This window comes from Colobus angolensis, unplaced genomic scaffold (genome assembly GCF_000951035.1).
Source record: "Colobus angolensis palliatus isolate OR3802 unplaced genomic scaffold, Cang.pa_1.0 Scaffold100, whole genome shotgun sequence".
Taxonomy (NCBI): domain Eukaryota; kingdom Metazoa; phylum Chordata; class Mammalia; order Primates; family Cercopithecidae; genus Colobus; species Colobus angolensis.
In genome coordinates, this window is record NW_012110920.1 from 6,134,962 (window position 1) to 6,141,598 (window position 6,637).

Below are 6,637 nucleotides of genomic sequence, written 5' to 3' on the forward strand. Positions count from 1 at the left end.
TTATTCCAACTTATTCCAGGTCTCTTCTTTAGCATCACAAAACTCCCTGAAAATCACTTCTGTCTTCTTTGATCATTTCTGTACCTCTTCCGTTTTCTTTGCATTATAATACACAGGCTAACAATACAGGGTACAATAATTTTCCCCCATTGAAATATACCGTCTCCTCTCTCCAAAAAATAGACTGATGTGATTATTGAGTGGGTCTGGGTACTTCGTGCTTCATCTTGTCTTACTGTAACAGACAGCTCTTTTTTATTCTTATGATAACTGAAACGTTTGAACAATCATTGTCCTATAGAGGAGCTGATCTTGGAGCAATTGTGCTTTGTACCACTTCATCCCCTTTGGGAGCAAGATCATTTTTAAAATAATGACTTCTCCAGCAGTTTATTACCAGCCTGAAGTCATTTTCACACCTCAGAAGTGAAGGCTTAATGAGCAGAGAAATTAAAGAGTAAAACTCTGCTAGTGTCTTCTTGAATGGCAGCATTTTGGCACCTTACTAGATGCACTCCCAAAGAGGAGCTGCGTCACATTTATCTTGTTCTCCAAGTGACCTTTAGGTAATGAACCTCAAAGTTTTCTCTTTCCTGCCCTACAACTCTATCCCTTCTTTTCCATGCTGGAGGAGATATCTGGCTACAAGATTAGGTGGTAAATAATGCAGTTGTGTTAGTATAATGAATTTACCTAGGACAATGCTGAAAACACTATTATCGAGCAATAAAATTTTCCTGATTGAGTAGTAGTCACACAGACCCTCACCACCACAGAAACTCCCTACTAAAAGTTGCAAATTCCTAGGCCTCTTTTAGAAATATGTTCAAGTACCACTTGTTCTTGTAATCCTTTCGAACTCTCCCAGTTAGTTGCTCTCCCTTTAATGCTCCCAGACTGCTTGGTTCTTATGTCTATTATTTGTACATGTTATTGTAATTATTGTGGTTCTAAGTCTATTTACATGTCTATCTTTCCCATTAGACTTTGAGTTCTGCAAAGACAGTGACCAAGCAGTTTTCATTTTTACATCTCTAATTCCCATTATAATGCTTAGCAAAAGGAGAAGCTTAGTAAATATTTAATATTTACTAAGTGAATAAATGATGGATGATTACAAAAATTCTTTTTAAATGAAAGATAGTGTCAGAGATTGTATCCTTTGATTCAAAATAAAGCAATAGGCTTTTTGCAGTGGCTTACGCCTGTAATCCCAACACTTTGGGAGACTAAGGCAGGCAGATCACTTGAGTTCAGGAGTTTCAGACCAGCCTGGCCAACATGGCAAAACCGCATCTCTACTAAAACTACGAAAATTAGCCGGGTGTGATGGTAGGCACCTGTAATCTCAACTGCTCGAGAGGATAAGGCATGAGAACCACTTGAACCTGGTGGGTGGAGTTTGCAGTGAGCCAAGATCACGCCACTGCACTCCAGCCTGGGTGACAGAACAAGACTCCATCTCAAAAAACAAAAAAATTGAGCAATAAAGACCAATAGGTACATATAAAGGTTGACTGTGCTCCACATGTGAATGGTATGATTAGGTTAAAGGAAGAGGATTCAGCAGTCCACTTCCAAACTCTGGAATAAAACTTCCCACATCCCTGCTATACTACAGACACCCTGTGAAGCATTTATGCAAATCTATTGGCTTTTCCACCTGTCCTGGAACAATCATATCTATTTCTTGCTAAGAAATATGCTGTATGGGTATAATCAAATTTCCCAGAGTAAGAAAGTCAAATTAATGAAGTGGTAGAAATCAGTCTATATCAGTGGCTGACAAGCCAGCATCTGCCTACCTACTTGCATATTACTTGGTTAGATTTGAGATTCTTATTGATATTTGGAACATTCATCTCTTCCTGCTGATGTTGGTAATTGGAGTGCTAGATTTTGACTTCCAAAGCTTTCATTCATTTCTTCTTTGTGATAGGGAAAGCCATAGAGGAAACAAGTGAAGAGAAAATAGTTATTTGGGGATGAGAGAGAATATAGGGTAAGGAGGGGAAATACAAGAATGTGAAAGTCCTTCCACCAAGAGAATTTGGGAAGGTTGAGATCATCTCAAGATGATCTCAGCAATGCTATTAACAAATATGAAAAGCATTTTTAATGGATTCCAGGTTTCCCATGTTGTTTGTTGAGTGGGACTGTCGTCAGAGGTACATTCACTCCTCCTATGCAGTAGATATGAGAGATGAGACAATTTTATTTAGAAAAGCCAATGGAATTTAGCTGGTGTTTACTGTTTCATAAAGGAATAATGGATGAATTACCTAGCTAGACCCTATTGGGTAAAATTGTTAGTTAAAAGTGACAAGCAGTCCTGTAATTTACACTGCAATTTGGAAATTAAAGCTGGGAGGCTCAGAGCTCTCTATTGTGCATTGTAAAGCTTCTTTTGTACTTCTGACTCATTTTGTGCTGGGAATCGTTTAGCCATTGACTTTAACTGCTAATACAGTTCCATCAAATACCAAATATAAATCAAAGTTACTGGATCATTCAAAATCTGTCCTTGGAGTTGTTTATTATGTATTTTTTTTCCACCATTAGTTCAGTATAGTTACAAGAGAAGCTGCTAAATTATGATATATTTTGCATGCCTTGTTGCCATCTTACTAGAGCCTCTTGCAAATAAGATGTAATCCATGACAAATTATTTTTCTAGTTATACAAAACATAAATAATGATAATAAAAAGGGAATCAAATTGATGAAAGATGAAGAAGAGACAGAGGAGAGAGGTTTCAAATAAATAGCTCTGTTTTGGGTCCTGGCTGTCCAAAACAAGTGAGAAGATAAAGGAGGAATTTCAAAACTCACCTTATGACACAGGGCCCTAAATTGCATTCTGCCTAGTCTAAGCTACTAGAGAATGATAGAAAACTCTCACTGGTCACATATATAACCTTTTGTTTGAAATCAGGTCCATTTACTCTCAGCCTTGTATATAGAATCTGCATGTATCATTTGTAAAGTCATTGCACTCAAAGAAATATTTACTGTGTACAAATCATCATGGATCATGAAGACAACAGTGGGAGAACCCCACCTTGGTGATTCTAAGTTCTCTAATATACATACTATGTCAATGGGCCTCAGGTGGTGAAAAATCAATGTGACGTTCAATCTGAGCAAATCAGCCATCTTATCTGAATCTTTGTATTATGACATTTTAAATTGTAATTCAAAGGATAGACAGATAAATAAATTAGCATTAGATTTACTTACAGTGAATAAAGATTTATTGTGGCAGGAAGAAATTGCTAATGTCCCAACATAGTCTTTTTGCCTTTCTTTCCTGGCTGTTATTTCTAAAATTTCTACCAGGCATGCCTGGAGAATTCTGAAATCTACCGAGAAATGTCAACAGTGTCTTGTTAATAGAAGGCCTTACTCCTATCCTCTAGTTAAATTATTATTTTCTCCCCTTGTGCCATAGACATCTTTGCAGATCTGTGTGATACTGGAAGATACAAAGAAAGCAACAAATCAAAAAATTCTATCTCAAGTCATCATGGTCATTAATCTTACATGAACACACTAAAATAAAAGATTTGAGAATGAGCATTTATCAAATCATACTTTGCCATGATTAGTATTACAACACAAATATTACACTGATAGATGAGATTCTAACTGAACTCTAATAGTAGCATCCACAAGGATCATTAGAATTATATAATAACCAGACATATTTCATTCAGATTCCAGAACTCAGGAACATCTTTTTTAAAAGGAGGTTTTGAAAATCATTATGAGTCTTGTAAATTTGGATCATCACTGCTCTATCCTCCCAGGCATCAACAATCAGCCACTATCACAGGATGCTGGCACTCCAAGGCCCCAGATCAAATCAGCAAAGCATTTTAGAAATCTAAGGAGAGAAAAGTCTTTGCAATTAAGAGTGTTCTGCCCATTTATAGAATCAAATTTTCCAGGAACACAGCTTAGTATAAACCACGTTTCATGAACATTTCAACATAATATAACGAACACAAGTGTCTCAATGAAGCAGATAGCAGAGCAATTTGTACTAGCAGATGGTTCACCCTGGGATCAGAGCAATTATCTTTTTACTCTATATACAAGGGTAGCCAAAGATTCAACAGTTGCCTATTCGAACAGCTTAGCAATACAAGTGAATTTTTGAAACACTAAAATAAATAGAATTTGCATCCTCTTCTCTCCACAAGCAAATTCTGGAGAATGTCCAAAAGAATATAAGATGATTTTTGTTTTGTTTTTTTTTTTTTGTTTTTTGAGACGGAGTTTTGCTCTGTCACCTGGCATGAGAGCTCTCTGGGTCTTGAACACTGAGTTAATTTTATCACCTCAGATATGATAATTTTCTGAAGCAGTGCTTTACTCTCTGCTTCCAGAACAATTTAAGATTCTCCAAGATCTCCATGCCCACTCTGGTTCAACTGAGAAAAACAGGAACTCAAATGAGAACCAAAGTTCAAAGTAAGTAATTTTTTTTTTAAACACCTAGACACCAGTGCCAAGCATTGTCCTAATTACTTTGAAAATATTTAATTTAATCCTCCTTATATTCTATGAGATGTCTTATGGTCTCTCTTTCTTTTTTTTTTTTTTTTTTGAGACAGAGTCTTACTGTGTCGACCAGGCTGGAGTGCACTGGCGCAATCTTGGCTCACTGCAAGCTCCGCTTCTGGGTTCACATGATTCTCCTGCCTCAGCCTCCTGAGTAGCTGGGACTACAGGCGCTCACCACCACACCTGGTTAATTTTTTGTATTTTTAGTAGAGACGGAGTTTCACCATGTTAGCCAGGATGGTCTCGATCTCCTGACCTCGTGATCCACCCTCCTAGGTCTTCCAAAGTGCTGAGATGACAGGCGTGAACCACTGCACCCAGCCCTTATGGTTTCCATTTTTATATGAGGAAACTGAGGCTGTTATTTTATCCTTTGGATTCTAGAATAAAAGCCTGACTATCCTTTTAATATATTTTTATTATTTGCATGAAAAACATTTTCATCACTATTAGATCATCCAAGCAGATCTTTGTGCCCTTTCACAATTAGCTTTTATTTCATCTATAGTAATGTAACCCAAGATTATCAGGACAAGAAACCACATACTGAGGTAAGGTAATGGGATGGACATGAAGAGAATGAGGACAAAGGAAAAGGATAATCCAAGCACCACTGGTGCTTATATTTAACTGATAAATTGGTTTCCCTGCCTAGAAGATAAGCTTTTGACCCCATCTCTTGTAATGACAACAATAAAGTAAACAACATCAGCAACAACAAAACACGTTTGTAGTAGAAGGGCTTGCTATGGGCCATTCATTATTCAAAGTGCTCAATGTATAACTTCTTTTTTTGTTTTAGATAGGGTCTCGCTCTGTCACCCAGGCTGCAGTGCAGTGGATCAAGGTATAACGTTTAATAAATTAACTCATTCACAAGAATTACTGAAGCACTCTTATATAGTCATCATTTCTATGTTGCTTTCTTTTATCTGAATAGTCACAGCTGAAAGAATTTACCACATAGTTCAATACCAGTAATTTTTAGGGCAAATATATTAATGGTTATTGGTACCTGAAATGCAAGTTTCAAACATGTTTCACATTAGAATTCTAGGCTTTATTTTTTTTTTTTACTACTCCAGGAAAAAGAGTTCAGAGTTCTTCTTTCCCTATTTTTCTGTTGAGCTAGAGATATATGAATCACTTTATGGTAAAAGATTAGATGTCTTGAGTCTGGACATGCCCTACTTCCCACTTTTAAATGTCATTATTTAGAGAAATTCCTGTACCTATTCTAAAAGGGCTCAGGTGGCCCTGATGTAAGATTAAGTAATGACATCTTATTTAATGATTTCAAAAGCATCAGGCATTAGATTTTGTTGCCAACTCAGTAAACCTCTTCCTCAAAATGATATTGGTAAAAAGTAGAACAGATGCATAACAGCTGGCTCATGAACTTCAACATCTCAGCCATTTCTTGGCAGTACTATCAATGTTTTTCCCTGAATACAAAACCTAATTGGGTAGTGTTGTACAACTCTGGGGGTAGAAGTCTTAAATACACTACTTAGTTATCAATTTTCAAATTATAATTCACACAATGGGTGGTAGATTCTTAGGCACTTACAGTTCAGTAATGCTTTATTTTGCATGAGTATAACTTGTAGGTTACAGAACTTTCCCTTAATTAGTTAGCCTGCAAAGAGTCATTTCTTTCCTAAGTTTTATCCAACAATATAATTTTCTTATGGTTGAGTTGTAAAACCTTTGAAATATAATTTTATAAAGGGAAGCAACAAACTCTAGTTTCAGTTCAACCATCTGCCTTTAATAAATACATGCTCCTTTCTTTCCTGTAAACCCTGACATTTTCTTCCTATAACCCAAGGTCGAGAGAGAGAGAGAGACTGATTGTTTTTAAAAAGACTATTAGTAAATCAGTACTCTGAAAAAATAGCTATAATTGAAGCACATGTGTCTCTGAGAAACAGTGATAAGTCAGAAGTCTACTTTTAAATATGCTTTTCTAATATTTACTACTGTCTTCATTAATGGCTTTCCTGCATCTGAAGTCAAGGTAAGCTTTTCAGGACCACGGACAGAAACACACTACTCCCCCCTCCCCC

General features: G+C 36.5%; 1 long non-coding RNA gene across 1 annotated transcript in view; it reads right to left on the reverse strand.

Moving 5' to 3' along the window:
- Nucleotides 1–3,508: 3,508 nt before the first annotated feature.
- LOC105508948 overlaps nucleotides 3,509–6,637 on the reverse strand; it is a 4,288-nt gene continuing 1,159 nt past the window's right edge. The window contains exon 2 of the long non-coding RNA XR_001001354.1: nucleotides 3,509–3,885. This is a non-coding gene — a long non-coding RNA (uncharacterized LOC105508948). The remainder of the gene's footprint in view (nucleotides 3,886–6,637) is intronic.